The sequence below is a fragment of the Abrus precatorius genome, unplaced genomic scaffold (genome assembly GCF_003935025.1).
Source record: "Abrus precatorius isolate BTA unplaced genomic scaffold, Abrus_2018 Scaffold11, whole genome shotgun sequence".
NCBI lineage: Eukaryota > Viridiplantae > Streptophyta > Magnoliopsida > Fabales > Fabaceae > Abrus > Abrus precatorius.
This window is the reverse complement of record NW_020874303.1, coordinates 14,884,028-14,906,276: the sequence shown is the minus strand read 5'-3', so window position 1 is coordinate 14,906,276 and position 22,249 is coordinate 14,884,028. Positions and strand designations below refer to the sequence as shown.

General features: G+C 25.4%; 1 pseudogene; it reads left to right on the top strand.

The window, feature by feature from the left end:
- Positions 1-2,202: 2,202 nt before the first annotated feature.
- On the top strand, positions 2,203-3,768 carry LOC113856389 (annotated as a pseudogene).
- Positions 3,769-22,249: the final 18,481 nt, after the last annotated feature.

Here is a 22,249-nt window from a genome sequence, read left to right as displayed (position 1 = left end):
CAGAGTATACTAAGATATTGGCTTTGATACCAGTTGTTAGGATCAACTAAAGAAGAAAGAGAAAAGAGAGAGAAAAAACACAGGAATTTAATGTGGTTCGGCACATAATATATGTACCTACGTCCACAGCTACACTAGAGAAATATTTTATTCACTGGATGATTCTTAAAGTTTTACAGGGGATTACTTATATAGTAATAGTAAAACAAAAGTCACTCAAGAATAGACAATGTAGGACTAAAAAAGACTACACAATCTCAACACAGGACCTATCAACTGAAGATGAATCCTTTGAAGTGTGTCTTTGCTGTAAATTATGGTAACTTCCTTGGTTTCAAAGTGCACAGAAAGGGAATATATATGGCAGATGACAAGGTTAGATCTAATTGAGAAATGCAGCCACCTAGCAGAACGAATGATGTATAAAGAATGGTATGGAAGTTGGGGTACATACGATGATTTGTAACAGTCGCTTCTGAGTTATTTGAGCCACTAAGAGAACTGACAAAGGAGAGGAAAAGGTTTGCATGAAAAAGTCAACATCAAGAAGCATTTGACAAGATCAAGATGGTGTTGGCACCTCTACCTATGATGTCACCGCTAAGACTTGGGACCTAAATGGTCTAGCAATATTAGTAATCTTAGCAGATTTGGTGAGAGTCATAAGAAAAAAGATAAAGATATTAAAGAAGGATGCATTGTATAATTAAGTAAGGGAAGGTGAAAGGTGATGAAAAGGGGGAATCCTAAACCCTAAAAATCTTTTTAAATGACAAAAGAGGCAATTGGGAGTAGTTTTAGAAGCAAAGTACAGTTATTAGGCATTAAAAAAGGACAGAGAATATCAAGGGGCACACTCTTAATCATGGATCCATAAGTAGGTCAGTGTGTTTGGCCATGCTTCCCTGTACCCAATCACAGTGGGACAATTGTTGGGAATCATACAAAGGAGTAAGGGCAAAATAGGAAAAGTGAAGGCACGACAACCTAGGAGAGAAATAAAATAATTTAAAAAGTATGATAAGAGCGTTTGATAGAAGAAAGCAAAGTGCGCTAAAAAAAAAAAAAAGCACCCAACAAACTAAGAAAAAGTAACTAATTTCTAATGTAGCAACCCTATTGACTATTGAATAAAAGCTGCTAATGCAACCCCTATCATATCTAGCTAAATGGAAGATAGTTTCAGAGTGAAGGAGGCAAAAAAAGGAAAGCTCTTAGAAAAAAGAAGGATGTTGCTTTAACCTGCTCTCCATGGTGATGGTCCCAAAAAAAAGGAAAGGAAGAATTGGAGTAAAGAACATAGAGCAGGAAATGGTCATCATGTCAAGGAACAAAGAAGTCATGGCTAATATCTCAATGAATGATTAAAAAAGCTTACTATGGAAAGGAGACAAAATATATTTGAGAGAAAAAGGAACAATGATGGTGTAAGCTTACATTCTCAATCTTCTACTAATTTTATTTCCCTTTTCTCAACTCTAGAAACTCTAGTTCCAAAACACTTGGACATGCATTTCATTGTCTTTGAAATGATAACATATTAAGAAAAATGGTTAAGGAGCTTAATAATAAGTGTTCTATTGTGAAAAAAATATCAATCACCCTACAATAGCGAGAGCAAATTTGTGCTTTGCAATGTTGTTACCTAAAATGGTTCTATCTATCTTACTTAATCCATATATGATCCTTAACAGTGTTGGTTTTGAACGAAGTTTGATGGATTTACACATTAAAGTGAAAGGAAAAAAAAAAAAAAAACTTGCAAATCATCTATCAAAAAATTTATTTAAGAAAATCTTCAAATTTTTTTAAAAAATAATATAGTCTTTGAAACTAGAAATACAGTAGAAACTCTTTAAATTAATAATGTCAGGACTGGAGAAATTTATTAATTTAGAGAGTTATTAATTTATCGATAAATTAATAATTATTAATTTAAAGAGTTTTTAAGTAATTATACTGTACATACCAAACAAAAAGGAAAATTAATCTATGCCTCTTAGAATTACGTTGCAGCGAACCTTGGGACTCAACGTACAATAAATTAGTAACTACACTACATATGCATTGGAAATCAATAATGACTTTTGAAGTACAGTAAATGTAAACAAGAGGAACAAATGTGTTCAATGTATTCTTAAGCAAGTTTGGCATATATAAATTACATGAATGTGTTAGAGTATTCAAACCATATCTCACAAGATGGCTTCTCATCTAAAAGGTGTTGCAAAATCAACTATGTCAGATCAAATACATAAGGAGTTGTGTGAGTATAAGAGAGATAATTTTGCAAGCACACAAAAAGACTTGCAGAGATGGCTTGAGGGAAAATTTCAGTTGAAAGTTAGTCAAGGAACAGTATCAAACACACTTAAACGGTCAGATGACTATCTATCTGCTAAAATAGAAAAGGGAAGAGCAGAGATCAAAAGACACAAACTAGCAAAATATCCTGACATGGAGAAGGTTGTTTATGAGTGGTTTCTCCAATATCAAGAACGTGTGAATATCATAGGAGAATTAATTTTGCAGAAGGCAAGAGATACAATGAAACTCGTGTATCCTCATGATGATTCAGATTTTAATTTCTCTATAGGATGGCTTGGGAAATTCAAGCACCGACATGGCATAAAGTCATTTCATCGTTTTGACGAGAGTGGGTCTGTTGATATACAAGACATGGAGCAGAAATTGGTATCGATTCAGGAGAAAATTGATCAGTTCCCTATGAAAGATGTTTTCAATATGGATGAAACTGGGTTGTTTTATAGGCTACAAGCTGATCATTCACTGGCAACAAAACAACTTGAAGGAAGAAAACAAGATAAAGAAAGGATGACGGTAGTTATTTGTTGCAATGAAGATGGCTCTGAAAAAATCTCTCTATGGATTATTGGGGAATATGCAAAGCCTCGTTGCTTCAAGAATGTCAACATGAATAGTTTGAATTGTTAGTATCGAGCTAACAAAAAAGCATGGATGACTAGTGTGCTTTTTGATGAATATGTTCCTTCATTTGACCAAATGATGCATGGTAGAAGAGTTCTACTTGTGGTGGATAATTGTCCAGCACATCCAAGAAATATTGAAGGGCTAAGAAACGTTGAGTTGTTCTTCTTGCCACCCAACATGACATCAAAGATTCAACCTTGCGATGCTGGGATAATAAGAGCTTTCAAGATACATTACCGTAGAAGGTTTTACTGCAAAATATTGGAAGGTTATGAGGTAAGACAATCTGATCCAGGGAAGATAAATGTCCTTGATGCTATCAATTTGGCAATCCCAGCTTGGACGATAGATGTTAAAAAAAAAACAATAGCGAATTGCTTCCGACACTGTAAAATTCGTTCAGATAGTGACATTGCAAGAAATTTGGATGAATCCACTTTTGATGAAGAAACTCAAGACCTCGAGACTATGATCAATCAGTGTGGCTATCGTAATAAGATGGATATCGACAATCTAATGAACTACCCAGGTGAAAATGAAGCATATTCGGAGGTTCAGAGTTTAGAAGATATTGTGAGTACTATCATTGAGAACAATGCAGAGGATGACGACGAAGATGATACAGTGTCTTTGGAGCCTGTTACGCGAAAGGAAGCACTTATGGCGTCGAACACTCTTCACAACTTTATGATACAATACAAAAATACAACACCTGAGCTATTGGATGCAATAAAAAAAGTTAAAGATGAGCTCCAAATAAACTTAAACTTTAAAGGAAAACAGACAACTATTGAAGCATATTTCAATAGAGTGTAATATATTTTTTTCAGTTTCTATGAATTATTAATTTATGATTTTCTTGGGACCAAAAATTATAAAGGGATCTCCTGAAAAATTATTATCTTATTATTTTATCGAGTTTTTTAATTTTTTATATTGGCCCAAGTCGGGACCGGATAAATTTATTATTTTAGAGAGTTTATTAATTTATCGAGTATTAATTTAAAGAGTTTCTACTGTAGGTTCATAAAAAAATAATAGTACCCACATTTTTTTTAAAACAATGGTTACCTTAATTTTTTATAATTTAAAAAAAATTATTTAACTAAAAAATATTTTTTATTATTTAATTTCTATAAATAAGATAAGTTCTTTACTAAAAGCATTACATTGATATTTTAGAAAGAAAAATTATTTGGACTCAACAAATCTAATTATTACTCTTATGTATCTCTACTTACAATAAAAATCATGTACTATTATGTGAAATATAAATTAATTTGTTAAATTAAAATTTATAAAATTTAAAAAAATTATTTTAAGTATAATTTTATTTTCTTAATTATAATATTTATGATACAATATAATATAGTTTTACATGTTATCCCATGATAAATAATATAGACATTGATAAAATATCAAACACCCATATTGTAAATTGTTGTAAAAATTAAAAATAAATTAATAATTTGGAAAGAGAATTCAATTCAAAAAATATTTGACTATACACTTTAATTTTTAAAATTTATATTATAAAAAATTTAAGATATCGTAAATTATATATAAATATCTTATAATTTATTTAATGAGTAAAAACAATATAAATTACATACCGATATTAAAAAAATTGCATAAAAAATAATTTTAAGTGATCAAATACCTAATTATTTAATTTATTTAGTTCAAAGCACGACTTAAAATATTTTAAAATGTTAAATTAATATTATTTAACTGAATATGAATAATGGTTTAATTTTTAAAACAAATAATTTTTAAATACATTAATAGTGTATGAAACTTAAAATAATGTTAATACACATGGGTCTAAACAATTTATAAAGCATAAAAGTAGAATAACTATACATTAATCTTATAAATCATTACACATTAGCCTTATAAATCATTGCATGAATTTTATTTATTTATTTATTATTATTATACAATTTTGAAAGAAAATATAACTTTTTCAAAAATAAAATAAGATAAAATCTAAATTAAATTGTATTTACCTTATACAAGGATAAAATAATAATAGTGCCAATAAATAAATAAAATAATTATAATAAAATGCATAAATATTATAGTAAAGAAAGTATTTTAATATTTTAATGTTCTTTTCACCCACTTTACTATTACCATTGTTATATAGAAAAACTAAAAATTATGAGACAAAGAATTAAATATTAAAGTTAATAAATAGATAAAATATAATATCAATATAAAATTAAAAAAGAATAAATGTTTATTTTAAATTTTTATAAACTAACAACTTCTTTTGAAAATAAAGACACAGTAACAAAATAAAGGAAAAGTTTTTAATATATAAATTTGGAGAGCCCGTGGTAGCCTAAAATTCTAACTTTAATTCTGAATGTGTTGATTTAGAAAGGAAACTTAAAAAAGATTCGAAAGGACCTCTCAAAACTTCTTACGTTTGTCCATTCCAATTGAATAAAAAAGAATTTAATGTGGGGAATGGGGCCACTAACCGACGACTGGAGAAAGGAATGATGCAAGCAACGTCGCCATGTTGGGGTTTGGGTTCCAAGTGCAGATTCGCGTCCTCCAACATATATTATTTTCTTTCTTTTATTATTGGTAAATTTTACAACACTCTTTAAAATAGGGATATTTCATACATTCTAATATAACAGGGTTAGTAGTTTATTTTTTTAAAAAATAATTATTAATACCAATGATTAATTTGAGTGACAAGCAATTCAGTATTGCTTAAGAAATGTTTTAAGTTTAAATTTGTGTGTATGTAAAAAAAATTTAATAATAAACTCATCTACCATATTCGGGTGTATGATCTAGGTCAGATTTGGATTAACCCGGATAAAAAATATATTATTAAATAATTTTTAAAAAAATATTTAGTGTTTTTATTTAAATAGTTTTTTAAAATAAAATATAATACAAATTTGTTTTATATTTTATTATTCTTGTTTGTATCATTTTAGTAAATCATTTACAGTTTAATTATAATTTCCAACAGCCACGTACAATGATTTAGGCTACCCTCATTGAAATTGTTTAATGGGCCGGACACATATCACTCTTTTTAAGTTTTTTCTTAAAAGCAAAAGACTAATTATATTAATGAAAATTAATGTCGTGAGAGTAAGATCTCAATTAAGCATGATAGACAAAAAGCTTAACACCTACTCGTGTCAACAAACTCAAAAATCAGGTTTTCTTAAAATTACGTATACTTTCTTATGATATCAGCAAAGTTTTCTCTGGAATAAACCATCAGTTAAATTAGTTCTCAAGATTACAAGGTTTTAAATTCAGTTTTATTCATCACACTTTTAAGGATTAATTTTAAATATTTAAATATAGTAATTTATTACTTTTTATATTTTCAATGTAATAAATACATTTTTTTAACAAAAATTTATCACTTTTAGTTCTTCATCTGCAGCCTAAGAGTTGAGATTAATAATTTTTTGTAAATCTTTTAGTAGTTTTGATATTGTAAAACAAACAATGAAATTAAAGTAAGAAAAGACTAAAATAAATAATATTTACAAAATTAAAAATTAACAAAAAATTTAAAAGCTAAAATATTCATCTAATATAATCTCATGACACTGACTAGTAGATTGTTTCTTTTTCTTTCAGTACTGATATAAATGACAGACAAGGCTGCACCATTTTTCTAGACACGTATTAGTTTTGTTTGTAGCCAAAGCCAATTTCCATGGCCTGAAGCGATTTAATATTTGATTTACAGTGAATTGACAGCCTCCACTAATTAAGCTCTTTAATATGAAGATCTTCACTCTAAAAGATTTGATTAAAAATGTACCATTCCACACTATCCAAATCCACCAAAAGATAGCATAAAGGAGTTAATTTGCAAAATTAGCCGTCCCATTTTCAAACTATGTCGTTCCATTCATCCAATAGCTCGTATGATTAAGGAGGAGTTGGGCATGCACCATTGCAAAGAGTACCACTTAGTTCACCACCATCGAAAATGCTTCTTTTAAAGCATATATTCCATTCCATGCACCTTTTTCCACTTGTCTGTTTTATGGCTCTTAGCCAAGGAAAATATTTTTAGGAATGGAGAGGGGTATCTGAAATTATGTTGGGTTAAGGTAAGTTATTCATCTAGGTTTATATTTAAAAAAAAAAAGTAATTAAAAAAAGTAAAGAATATTATACACATGAGAATGTGTTTTCTTCAATACCATAATATATAGTTCTTTAAGTGTTTAAAGATTTTTGTAGTTATGTGTTTAGTGAGTTTACAATTTTATCTATTTAAATTTGTTAGAGTTATTTTTTAATATTATCTTATCAAATATTATAAAATGATAAATTTATTTTAAGATTTTGTAGATGTAGATAAAAAGTATTGAACTGCGTTAAAGTTGTATTTTTTTAAGACCCTAAAGCTTAGTAACATTGTTATATGTTTTATCATCTTTTCTTTTCAACTTTTATTCTACTTTTCAAATGCATCTTTATTTAAATTTTTTTTAAGAAAATTAAAGTCAAATGCATCCTTTATTATATATATTGCTAAAGTATAAAACTTTAATTTTGATTGAAAAATAACACTAACAATGTCTATAATATTGTATCTTGAGTTTTTTTTGTCTTTTCATTTATTATAATTTGGAGTCAAATATTATTATTGGTAGGAATATCTCAGGTATAGTCATTTGTTTTCCTATCTTAATTCCTCTTCCGGCGGTCACAAGATTACCCTTTCAAGGATATCAACTAAAACTATCTCAAAATGCCAAACACTACTTAAAACATGTTCACCTGTTCGCTTCTTTCTTTTTTAATATTTCAATTACAATCTACATTGATAGTTGTCGTAACCGGAGTCACAACGGACGGTAACAATAAGGAGTCGTTATTAAAATTTATTAATAAATGTTAAAAAAACTTTTGATAAAAAAAATATTTGAAATCAGATTTAGACTCAGGAGTCATTTACGTGTAAAGAATGTGACATCCATTGGTTAAATGTTATCTTTTAATTAATTGTGCAAAATTTTATTTTAACTTTAACAACATTTATTTCACTCTAAAAAAAACTAATTAATATTTTACAATTTTTAAATTTATTATTATTATTATTTAGATTTATTTCTAATTTTTACAATTTTTTGAAAGATTTAATTTTATTTTTTTAAAATAAAGAAACACAATAAAAATTATTTGAATTAAAGGAATGAGTTATTTGTAAAATATTATTCTTTTTTTCATTTTTTGTATTAAAGAAATATATATTAAAAAACATTTATCTTAACACTTTTTTTTTGTTTTTTCATTTTTTTATTTTTAAAATAAAATAATTTTTTTAAACTTTTATAAAGAAAATGTGCGTAGAAATTAATCTTTGTTTAAAAGAATTTTAAAAATATTTTGAACCTGAAAATTTTATAAAAAATTGAATTTGATGGATCAGGTTCCCGCTCCTACATATCTTTTGTATACAACAAAAGAATTAAAATACCACATAGTTCTTTTTTAAAAATTGTGTTTTGAATAAATTTCAAAGATTTTTTATTTTATTTTTTTGTGAAAAACTTGATTTTTCTTTATTATTATTTTTTTAAGAAAATCCACTCCTGTACAGGGTTCAAGTTAATACGGCTACTCAATAAACCCTTATGATCCAAGTAACGTTGAAGGTGGATCTTCCACTTTGTCAAAATTACTTAACCGTTGCATGGATTCAAAAGACTCCTTTTTTTTTAATAATGAAAGATTTATGTACCTTTTAATATGACATTTTTGCACACGAGAAAGGAACAAACGAGAGACACACAAAACAAATAAACAAATATAAGAGCAAACAAAAATGATGAGAAAATAACTCTTATTCAATTTAGGAATTAAGTTTTTTTTAAAGGTTATGATATGCAAAGAAATTAGAGTTTTTAGAATTTACGAAAAAAAAGAATTTTTTAAGATTTGAAAAAATTAAATTTTTATAATTTGCAAAATTGTTAGGGTTGAAAAAATAGTTTATTTTAAACCTTACAAAAAATTGAATGATTTTGGGTTAGAAAAATAAATATTATTTTTAGGGTTTGGAAAAAAAAATTAGTCAGAAAAAAATAGTTTGTTTTAGGGTTTACAAAAAGGTAATATTCAGAGCTAGAAAAAAATTAATTTTCATGGATTTGAATTCTTTTTTTGGGGTTTGATTGAGGGAGGAGTAATTTAGGGTTAGAAAAATTATTAAAATTTATTAAAAAAATTATTTATTTATTTATTTATTACACTTGCAAAAAATGTTAAATCACAAAGAAGAAGAGAAGAACGTACAAAATAAATAAATAAGGAGAATCCTTAATAAAATAGGAAGGATGAGAAATTAACAAAGACGGAGAATTCTTATTAGATAAAAGGAAGATGGAAAATAAACAAAGAAGAAAAATCTTTATTAAATAAAGGGAGGATGAAAAACAAACTAAAGAATAAAATGGAGAACACTTACTTGATGAAAGTTTTTTCTTTTTCCCTTCATGATTGAATCTCTTCTTCGATTTGTTCTTGTAATCAATCTCGATATGTGTTTTAAGATTTTTGGCATTGTTAGATAATTTTCTTTGATCTTCTCTCCTCTTTTTGCTCTTTGTTTCCTAGGTTATCTTTAGAACTCTCTCTCAAAGAGGTCTCATAAAAATAAAAGGTGTTCACCTAAAAGTCTTTTCTCTCCAAAGACCTAAGCTTTCTCTTTATAAGCATTTTCTAAAACCTAGATCTTATTTATTTATTTATTTATTTATTTATTTATTTATTTATTTATTTTTAAAAAATACTTTCTTATTTTTTGATAACCAGTAAAAACTCTACAAACTACTTTAATTATTTCTAAATTGAAAATTTGAATTTAAATTTTAAATTAGTTTTTTTTAATCTTCTTAACCTCTTAAAAAATTAAATTATATTTATTTTTTTATTTTAAAATTTATTTTTAAAAAAGATCCCAATAAAATTGGATATTCACAGTATTACGTACAGTTGTAATAGGAATTGAATAGTAAAATTGTCAATTAACAATATATACATTTTGTAATAATTTTTTATTATTAAGTAAATTTTATGTGAATTCTTATTCTTTTAATAAAATAAACAAAGTTACTATTATCATTTTCATATTTGTATAGTGGCAAAAGCGATAGTTACTTTGATTCCAAGTGTCTTTCTTCTATCGCTGCATGATAACTTTGTAATTTTCCCCTCTTGTTAATTGATGTATCCAAGTACACTGCTCTGTTAAAATAGGATTCATAGGCTAATGGTTACGTTAAACTATTAAATATGATTTTAATAAAGTTGGATTCTACCATATTCTCTTCGCGTGGCACCAATTTCACAATCCAAGTTAGATTTGACATACAAAATTTGGATTTTCTTTTATAATCGTTCAACTATTCAGTACAAATGAAAATTCCCTCTATTAATTCAGTACAAATGACGTGACATTGTTATATTATTCTTTTTTAAAACAAAAAATAATACTGAAAGTATAAATAATTCAGAATCGAAATGTTCTGTGTAAGTCTACAGTATTGTTAGAATTACCACGTCTCATGTATTAATTTAGAATAAATGTTCTTAAATTATATCTTTGACTTACTCTTATTCAATGTTAAACTTCAAAAGATGAAATAGGCAACACCAATTTATTGTTACCATTTTGTACATAAATAATTCATACTACTCATCTTTTCTGTTTTATTTCCTAAATTACTTAAAATAAGGTTAGTTTTCTGCATGAGCATAATTAGCATTAATATTCAATAAGTATTTTTAGATGATAAAAATAATTAAGAAAATAAAATGAATCAAACGATGTAACAAGTTAAAATCAATTATTGCTCTTTTACATTAATTTAATTAACAATTTTTTAAAACATTAAGTATATAAACTAATTTTAATTATAAAAAATATTTTATTTATTATTTTTTTCTCTTACATGCACTTGTGCGTAAGAGTGCAAGACCCCATCTGTTTTATACAACAAGGCCTTTGAATAATAAAATAATAAAAGCATAATGTCCACACATTCACTGTTGTTACGTTATTCGGGACAGGCATGTGCGAGAGGGATAAAGCACTTTTTGTTAAGTGCAATTCAACTACAGAACCCCACATTTGTCTTCAATTGCATCATAACTTAGCCAATAGATGTGCCAATATTTGGATAATCTCAGACAAGCACTAGATATCTTTCTAAATTTTTAATTAAGAAAATTGCATTGCTACTCGTTTGTAAAATATCTCAATTTCGTGAACAGAGAATTGTTAGTTGTACAATCGTGTATAAAACAAAACATTGTTGCCAAGGTTACAAGATAACAATTAACATGGGATCCAAACAATAATATTTTATGAAACAATATTGCGGTAGTGGAATGCTCACAATATTACCACCTTAATTTGGGTAGCTAGCTTACCTCTTCTTCAGTAAATTAACATTGATTTACTTTGAGAAAATAACAAGGTTTTCATAGTGGCTGCATTATTAACCCCATTTTAGTATCTTAATTCATAAGGATGCATGAAGAACAAAACAAAAATCCTCCATTTAGTTTGGTGACTTTGTACACATAGGTCCTTACCTAATCTAAGAATGCGATGTCATAGGAATATTGATGTGTTTTAAAACAAAAGCAATTCAAGTGAAATATAATCTCTCTGACATGGCAAAAAAGAAGCTTGTATTTATTATGTATATATAAATAAATAAAGTTTAAAAATTCTTAGTTGATGTAACTCTTTTATTCAACTTATATTTAATGAATTATAATTTATTATTTCACTTATCATTAAATGTAAGTTAAATAAAAAGTTTAAATTAAGTGTAAAAATTTTAAAACTTATACTAATGTAAAAAATCTTTTATATATATATATATATATATATATATATATATATATAAGGGTAAGATCTTTTTACACTGGTGTAAGTATAAAAACTCTTACATTAAATCTATCTTTTTTTATTTAACTCGTATTTAACAGGTTATAATTTATTACTTCACTGACCATTAGATGTAATTTAAATGAAAGGTTCAAATTGGGTGTATGAATTTTTAAACTTACACTGGTATAAGAATATATATATATATATATATATATATATATATATATATATATATTAGATGCGTGTTTCTTTAAATACCTTGAATCTTCAAGAATAGAATATTAGGATTACATAATCAGATAAATTATCTCCCTCTACATTATCTCTCTCTTAAGTGATAAAATTTTAGCAGAGTAATATTAACTCTTAATTAGTGACAATTTTATGAGTAATAAATTGACGAACGTAAAAAATAAAAATTTTAACATATTTTTAGTTATTAATTAAAATTTATTGAAACTATAAAAGATGTTAAAAGAAATATTAAATTATAAATAAAAATTATTAAATTAATAATAAAATTCACGTAGTTTTGTAAATTTTAATAAATTTTAATTCATAATTAAAAGTATATTTGAAACAGTGTAGTTAGTAGTTATTATAATTAATAATAAAATTTCCGCATGTGAAAACATAAACATGATTATATTATGGCTACTTAAAATTGGTCGTGAAGAAAAAAAATTGAAGATATTTAAATTTTAGAAGAAAACTCGACTTAAAGGCATGATAGAGATACCTACAATCTGAGGGGTTCGTTTTGTTAAAACAGAAACAAAAACTAAGAAATTTTGTAACATGAGAATTTTAATGCGTACGTAATATGTTTTCAAAGTGTAGATGATGGTTTAGGTTAGTATCAGACCTGACGAGTGAAGGGAAAAAGGAGAAAGCAGTAACAAGAAATTAAGAATCGAAAGAGAAAATTAGGCTCAAAAGGACACATATGCTTACGCAAATATAAAAAAGTAACTATTAGACCTAAAAAGCACGAACGCTTTTAACAATAATTATATTTTATCATAATTGTTTTGGCCCATACTGTATAGACATTTTAAACATCATTAATTTATTTTATATGTTTATTACTGTTATTTCTAAACTTTTATAACAGTATCAGTTATCATTATGATTTGATAAATTTTATCATTTTGTTATGTCTTTAAAAATTTGCATTTATTTTCAAAACATAAATTAATTATTGCTTGTGACATATGTTAATTTATAATCATGTTATATATATCTTATGAATTTTTAAAAAAAATTTTCTTTTCATATCTTTGTCATATTTATATGATATCTATGCCTTGTGTAGTATTTGTGCTGCTTAAAGACAAAGCTACCGGAGACTGTAATTTAGCACATTAAATGCTCAATAAAGTTGGTTTATTTAATTAAACAAGTTAAACTTAAAGTTATATTCAATTATTTACATAAATAAATCTCAAATTTTATAAACTCAATATTATAGCTTATAAATATTATATATATATATATATATATATATATAAACTTAAAGTTATATTCAATTATTTACATAAATAATTTACATAATTAAAATTTGTAAGTATTGTATTTCAAATATATGACTTCTACCATGCACTTTTACAGTAAAATATTTTATTTCTAATTTTAGCATCGTCATGTAAATAAATTTTTTATTATTATTATTATATTTTACTTTTTAGTATTTTAAAGATATTTATTAAATATTAAATTAACAAATAATATTTATTCAAAGTTTAGAGGAAAAAATATTATAAACAAGTTAATGTGTCAAATACAAATTTTTATATTTTTTTTATCAATTAACATATAATTGATATAAAATATATGATAGTTTAGGTTAGTTTTATCATAAATGAAGTATAAAATACACATTTTTTAAATTTGTTAGTCTTTAATTGATGTAAAATATTTTTTTATACTATATTGATTGTATTTAGATTGATTGATCTATCGATATAAAATGTTATTTTTAACTGATAAAATTAATACTTATGATTCAACCCCTACTAATTATCCTGATGTATATATTTGTGAATAAGTGTACTTATAGAAAAGTAATAAAGAGTTTTTAAATTAAGTTTCTAAATTATCATTCTATAGATATTATTTTTAATTATCAAAAAAATTTTAATTCAATTGTTTGAACTTAAAGGATGTAAAATTAAATAAAAGTTCAACTAACAAATTAATAATCAATGAAAAATTTAGAGCAAGTATCACAATACACTTCTTGACTGAACTTTTAAGAGAAGAACTTTGGGCATATGGGTTTACTCATTCAATCTCTTATATTATTTTTTTGTTTAACTCTAAATTTGATTTCTTTGTGATTATCTATCATTCATATAAATACTATTAATACTCAATGGTCATGTAATATTAATATTATTTTCTCTAAATTAACATCCATATGGACATGCAAGATATCAATTAAATAAATGGGAATTGGAGTCTATTGATGCCTCTCACAAATTTCTCTTGATGGAAGATCTGATCTATTTTTAAATTTTAAATTTTGAATATGCAAATCTAAAAAGAAAGATTTTCATTTGGATGTAACAGACAGTCAGCACAGTCATGTTCGTGTTATGCATGAATGTGCATCAACTCAAAGCATGGGTGTGCCAGTCAATATGCACGACCATGCTTCGTCTCCTAGTATAAGTGTGCTAGTTGCTCAATGTCTGAGCTTGTTTTATCCAGATTGGCATGTTTTTCTTAAGTTTGAGTCCAAAACATCAATGAGTACGTTGTATCATTAGACATGTTTAACTATAACAAATAACAAGTTAATTAGTGTAAAAATCTATTCAAATTAAGAATAAGTAAATATAAACATGATGAAAAAGTGTGTCAAAATATAGACTTATCAGAATAGTTAACTACCAAAGTGCCTTACTAGTGCAATTACAAGTGTATAAGCATGCATGGCCTTAATAGTTTATGGTGTACATGATACTTAGGTGTTGTATTCTTTGATAGGCATTTCAAGATTTTTAGGATCGAGAATCAATTGACTCTAGTTAGTTATAAGTTACATAAGTCTTTATAAGAGAAAAAAGATAATATAAAATATGAATAAAAATTTATTTATAGAAGTTATTGTTGAAAGAATTTTAAAAATATATAGAAAAATATAAGTTAACTTTAACTTATGGAAGGTGTTTGAGTCATTTTATTATTTATTCATTTTACTCTTGCATATTCTTATCGAGATGTTCATCTAAAATGCACTTATGTACTATTAGATCCACTTTTGAACAAAGTAAATATTTTATGTAATTATTAAACCTATGTACTATGAAATTCACTTTTGAACAAAGTAAATCTTTTATGTAACTATTAGACCCACTATTGATAAAGTAAATTTCACATTAATTAGATGGCTTCTTTTGGAAATTTACAGGTTTATAGTTGAATTAAAATTGATTCACTCATGTACAAACCACTTATTACATAAGTTAAAATGACATTTTACATTAGTTGATAAAACAATTTAAACATAGTTGATGTACTAAGTAATGACATTTTACACTGGTTAAATTTTAACCAATCTAGCACCAGTAGAAAAAAGACTTTGTACAACATATGTTTACATCAATTAATAATTATTTAATATAATAAAAAGCGTGATGATATTTTTGAAAATAACAAAAACTTTTTAGCATTAATTGTCAAAATAACCGATATAAAAAGTACTTTCTATGTCAATTCAGTTTGAACCAACATAAAAAGTATAAAATAGAAAAAAATTAAAAAATAGGGAAAATGTTCAAATTTTAGAAAAAGCATTTGTCCAAACCCCTTACGGGTGTTTAGGTTGAATAAATCTCAAAAAGTCATAGGAAATAGATATATAATTTGCATAAATAGAAATTTTGTGTACCCCTTCAAAGTTTATGACTACAAAGGTAAAAAATTCCATATTTTTATATCATTTGCTTTTGAAACTAATTGATAAGTCCATAATTAGGCCATTTTCTACGGCCTATATATTTATATTTAGCTTTTATTTTAATTAGGTTTTACACTGATTTATATGTTAAATGTGCAGTTTAGTATAAAGAGGCCATAAGTAGATTTTTGGTGCGTTTTGGCCTAAATTAATGAAAGATTAGAGTTTCGCAGCAGTCAGTACGCCTAGACCCTTTCAATAAGGCCCTGTACGGCCGTGTTTATCTGTGGAAAACCCAATTATAAAGAGATTTTAGGTTTTTAAACCCTATAAAAGAGATACCTCAGACATCTTGTTGGACATACTGTTTACATTTTGTCTTTTACTTTCTGATACACTTCTCATCCCGTTTCTCTTATACAGGATCTTTGGCATACTCTTGGTGGAACTTTGAGTTTCTAGCAATTGTATTTGAAGACTGGGAACTCATCTCACACTCTGGTTTGCTATTTCTTTTGATTATGGCTTTGTTTATGATTGTTTTAGTTCTTTCCTTTAACATAAGTAACTAAATCCATAACTAGAGCTATGGAAACTATTGTTTAAAAATTTACGGGATTCTGAAGTTTGAATCTATATTTGGTTTCTATTCGTGATTAGCTTTTATCCTATTGCGCATAATTATAATCTTAATTAATTATATCGTTAAGCGATCGTACCTCAATTAGTTAATGGATCTATAGAGTAAAATGAGACAAAGGATTAGGTGGACCAAATCAATCTTTCTCTTCCAATCTTTATTAAATTAACAAGTTCATATGTGTTTTATGTTTTCTTTAAATGATGTCTTGCATGCTCATTGGAGATATTAATTTAGAGAAAAAAATATTAATATTACATGATCATTGGGTATTAATAGTATTTGTATGAATGATTAGTAATAACAAGGAAATCAAATTTAGAGTTAAATGAAAAAATAAAATAAAGAATTGAATAAGAAAACTCATATGTCCTAGGTTCCTCTCTTATAACTTCAACCAAGAAGCGTGTTATTTTATTGCTTTTATTCATAATTAATTTTATAATTAAATTATTGTTCTTATTAAATTTCACATCTTTTAGGCTCAAACAATTAAATTAAAAAAATTTAGTAATTAGAAATCAATCTTTGTGGGATGATATCTCGGGAACTTATTTTAGAACCCTTTATTACTTCTTAACGAGTACACTTGTCTTACGAATGTCTTACGAATACTAATGTAAAAAGTAAAGCAACATGTATAAAAAGTAAAGCAAAATATGTAAAAAGTACGAGTATAAAAGTTAAAAATTGTAGATTTTTTACATTGATTTTTTTTTAACTAATGTAAAAAGTGCTTTTTACATTGGTTATTTATGAAACCACTATAAACTCAATTCAAAATGGAACATTTCAGAAGTGTGTGCGAATGCAACAATATAAATTAGAGAAGACGAACACAAACTCTTAAATTTTTAAACTTTTATTAGCGTTGTTGGCTATGTCATTTGATAAACACAAACTTTTATCAAGTACCCCAATGATTTTATCTTATTTCATTCTATATTTTCTTTTCCATTAACTTATTGGTACATGACATTGACAAACATTGCATATTTTTCATTTATAAATTCAACAAACATTAAATCTCGAGTAAATATTGATGAACATTGACCAAAAAAAAATTTACATGTTTTTCATTTACAGACTCAACAAAGATTAAATCATGAGTAAATATAGATGAACAATGCTATTGAAAAATTGTTAGCTAATATGTTGGAAGAAAATATGACACCATTGACAAGCATTAACATGAAGAACACTTTCTACATTGGCTAATTAAAGAACTGATGTAAATATAAAATATGCATATTTTGTTCATTTTCTCTCTTGCTATACTACCTCTATCTATATTGGTTCACCAACTTATGTCAAAATTCAATTTTAACTTAGGTTAAAAAACCTTTTTTCAGCTAGTGTAGTTAATGGCAATTATAGCATAACTAATTTAAAATGTGAGGCATTTTACATTAGCTATACCATAACTTATAAAGAAAGTGTAGGGTTTCTAAATTCGTTATGGATAAAATTGATCTCAAATTTTTTACTGTGGTTATACTGTAACTAATCTAGAAAGTTATATTCTAGATTAGTTACGGGATGAAGGAATTTAGAAAGTTATATTCTAAATCAGTTATAGTGTAAATCAACGGAGTGTCTACCTTCCAAGATATTACATGCTTTCCATACATCTATAAGAAAAAACAAAACACATTAATGTTAATTTATAATTGATGATATATGTCGCAACGGGACAGCGAAACGTGTTAAAGAAAACATCTTTCAAGAATAAAAATATTTTCTAAAAGAATCAAAGGAGTTGCCACAAAGTTTATGTAATAAAACCTTGGAAAAAATTTTAAAATAATATATGATTTTTGAAACACAAAATGAGTTCAGGAGTCGTTTACGTGTAAGAATACATTAGCACCATGCATCGTCCATTTAAATAACGGTTACTTTAAATTAGTTGTATAATTTATTTTAATTTTAAAAATATTTATTTAATCCCTAAATAATAATTATTGTTATTTTTATTTTAAAAGAAAAAAATTATTTATTGAAATATTAATTGGCATCTTAAAAAAGAGAAAAATTATTTCAAAAATTGTTTTGATTTAATAGGTCTGATTTCTACTCCTACATATCCTTAAGTGCAATGAAAAACTCAAAAACACATAGTTCTATCTAAAATTTAAATACCTTGATGTTGATGAAGACTTAGAGATTTCTAAAAAAGTTATAGCATTTGATTATTTCTTTTTTTTTCATTTTATACATTTTTTTTGTTTCTAATACTTATTTTTCTTGTAGTGAAACAAGAAATGCAAGGCAAGTCATCTAATGGTGGTGGATATTGATCTACAAGTTCACTATCTTAGCCTTTGACCATTGGCTAAAATATCTAGCTAATATAATTCTTTATGAGTTTTTTTTTTTAATTTTGTTTTCTTGTTTAATGCAACAATTAGACATTATGTATTTATAAATTTTATTGTATATTTACATGTTTGGAGGTCTATATTTTTTGGATATTCACAAATATAAAATGTTAGAATATCAACTAATGTTATATTTTATGAGTTATTTATAAATTTAATTTTCTATTTTAATATATTATTGATATATAAAATTTAATTTTGATTGTCTTATGTGTATAATTGTAGCTATTATTGTATTGGGCAATATGCGTAAGAGTACTCAACTTTTTGACTTCGACATCAACACTTACTACTTGACTAGTTTTGGATAATTTATAAAAAATAGTAATTAAAATTACATAATTTTTATATGTACATATCTGGAGTAAAGACTAATTTGAGTGGCTATTATCTGGCAAAATGACAATAAAGCTTATATTTTTAGAAGCTCCAGCAAGGTTTTTATTTTTATATTTTTATCTTATTTCTTTATTTAGAGTTTAGAAATTGCTTCTTATAGATATGTTCGTGAAACTGATAGTATGTTAACAATGCATGATAGTTAGAGAGATAATTTAATTATGTAATGAAATTGATGATTTGAATACTAGGGTAATGACTTATTTGTAAATACTTTATAATTATAGGATAACTTCTTTTTATGACATTTATGTTGTTGATTTGATGATTTTATTTATTACTATTATACCCTTGTGCAGTTGATAGAGTTTAAAAATTGCTTACTTGAAGGAAGTAAACTTATTTTGATTTCTATTTTTTTTTAAAAAAATCTTTATTTAATCAATTTCATGATTATTAGATATTTATTATTGGATAATGTACATATTATTTAAAAAAATTATTAATTTCATTAGTGTTTGATTTTGCAAATGATTGTAGATATGCTCTTGATGTTGCACCACAACCACTCGTTTTTTTTCACACATATAATGTGCTTACATAGATATAAGATTAGAGTTTTATTTATAAACATTTTGTAATTTTAGGATAATTTTTTGTTATACCAGTTATGTTGTTGGTTTGATAATTTTGTTTATTAGTATAGCCTTATACAATTAGTTAACAATTCAAAATTTGTCTCACTTGCAACTTCCACACAAAACAAAAGATATAAAAATTAGTTCAAATTTATCTTTTAGAGAATTTTACAATTTTTTCTTTAAATAAATGTTATTTACAAGTATTCTGTATTCTTTACAAAGTTTTGTTACTAGTTTCCAAAATGTATATTCTGTAATTTTGGCTCAATATTAGAGAAAGCAAACTTATTTTGATTTCTTTTTTAAAGCTATTTTCTTTATTTGATTGATGTCGTAATCATCGAATATTTATTATTGAATAATAAACATATTATTTGAAAAACATATGATATTTTAATTAACTTAACTAAAACAATTAATTGTCTATTGGTATTTATAGAGTCGTAAACTTATAAACAATTGAAATACATTTGTATAATTAGGTATTTATCAGTTTTAAATGTATATATATAAATAAATATTTGAATGATTTTTTCATTTAGGCTGCTAGAAATATATGTTAAAAATTTCAATCAAGAATCAGAATAGCAAATAACCATTATCAATCAAGGGCTTAAGACATAAAAAAAAAGTTTATTTTATAATTCTTTTTTTTTTCAAGATTTGCTTTAAAAATTTGGAAATAGGCCTATATAATACTCGGATAAAAAAAAAAGTAGGCTCAAACTTCAATAACTCATCAACTAAACCGTCTTTTTTTTAATTGAAACCCGAATCAGCCTAATAGGCTTAAGATTAACTTCAACTAAAAATATTAGTTAGTTAGTTCTGGGCCCGAACTTGACTAAACCCACCCATTGCCCAACCCTAAATCAAGGCTACAAAAATCCCATAAGAGTGGTGGAACCACCATGCACTATAATGTTAAAGACCAAAGTAAAGGTCCAGAAAAATATAATTTTCTTTAAATTTTTAAATCCTTTCAGCTTCTTACATTTCTAAATTATAAAATTAAATTTCAATTAATGAGCAGAGGCAATCACAAAACAAGTTGAAAAACCCACCACTATTCATATCATAAATGAAAATAAACCGCATTTATAATTAAAAAAAATGAATTAATTTAATCCTATGACTCAAGATCCATTTGCTTAGGACTCACACCCTCACCCAATTTTAAGCGCAAATAAGTCCCATCATCCGCTATGCGACATTGGTTATGCAGCAATTTGGCTAATTGAATGGTGGTGGAAGATAACATCAAGCATGCTCCATTATTGATGTGAAAGTCTTCAATTATTCTTTTTAGTGATTTTTAATTACTTTTAAGTGATTTTTTTAAGCCTTTACACGGCCTTGTGAAGAATAAATAGAGATTTTGGTGAATGCTGATTTGGAATTTAAAAGGGTGCTTGAGTTGTTTCTTGTAACCATTTTCTTTTATGTTTTGATCATCACATCCTTTTCTACCATTTACTTCTTTCATGTAAGGTTCAACCCAGAAACCTGGTGAAATTAATTAATGGAGGCACTTGTTTACATTTTTTAATTAATTTGAATAAATAATAAACATGCAAATTTATTATTTCTAGTTGAAATCCTTGAAACCATAGATGGGCCAAAATTTTTAATTTATTATGACCCTTCAAAATTTCCAATTTAACAAGTTGCTACCGTTTGAAAATCATTGAAATTAACTCATAACATTGGCTATTTTATCATGGTTAAGCTACGTTTAAAATTTACCAAGCTTCTCAACTCATTTCACCTAACTCATTTGAAAATATCTCTTATACTATATTTTACTTTTGATTTAAACTTATCTTCATCAACACGTCGAATTCAAATGGCTTACGACAATTCAACAATAAAGATATCAAATGGTAATGATATGACTTTGGTATTTAAAAAGAAATACTTTTAAAATATAATAAAAAATATAAAAAATAAAAATAGGTTTTCAAATTATATAAAAATATCATGTGATTGATAATTAAAGATGTATAACAATGTTAATTCTTAAAGATTTAATTTAAAAAAAATTAAAATTAGAAAGACTTAATTAAAAGATTTTGAATCATGAGAATCAAATTAAAAAATTTTAAAAACTATAAACATCAAGAGATTACTTAACCTAAATGCTTTAAATAATGTTAATTTTAAACCCTAAAAAATTTTAAAATGTATAACAATGTTAATTCTTAAAGATTTAATTTTAAAAAAAATAAAATTAGAAAGACTTAATTAAAAGATTTTGAATCATGAGAATCAAATTAAAATTTTTTAAAAACTATAAACACCAAGACATTACTTAACCTAAATACTTTAAATAATTAATTAAAATATATTATATGATTATTTTTACATTTAAAATTCTAAAGAAAAAATATTATAATTATTAATCATAAATATTTTATCATATTAAAGAAACCAAAAAATTTTAAAATTCAAATTAATTTCAAATTGAAAATAAATACATAT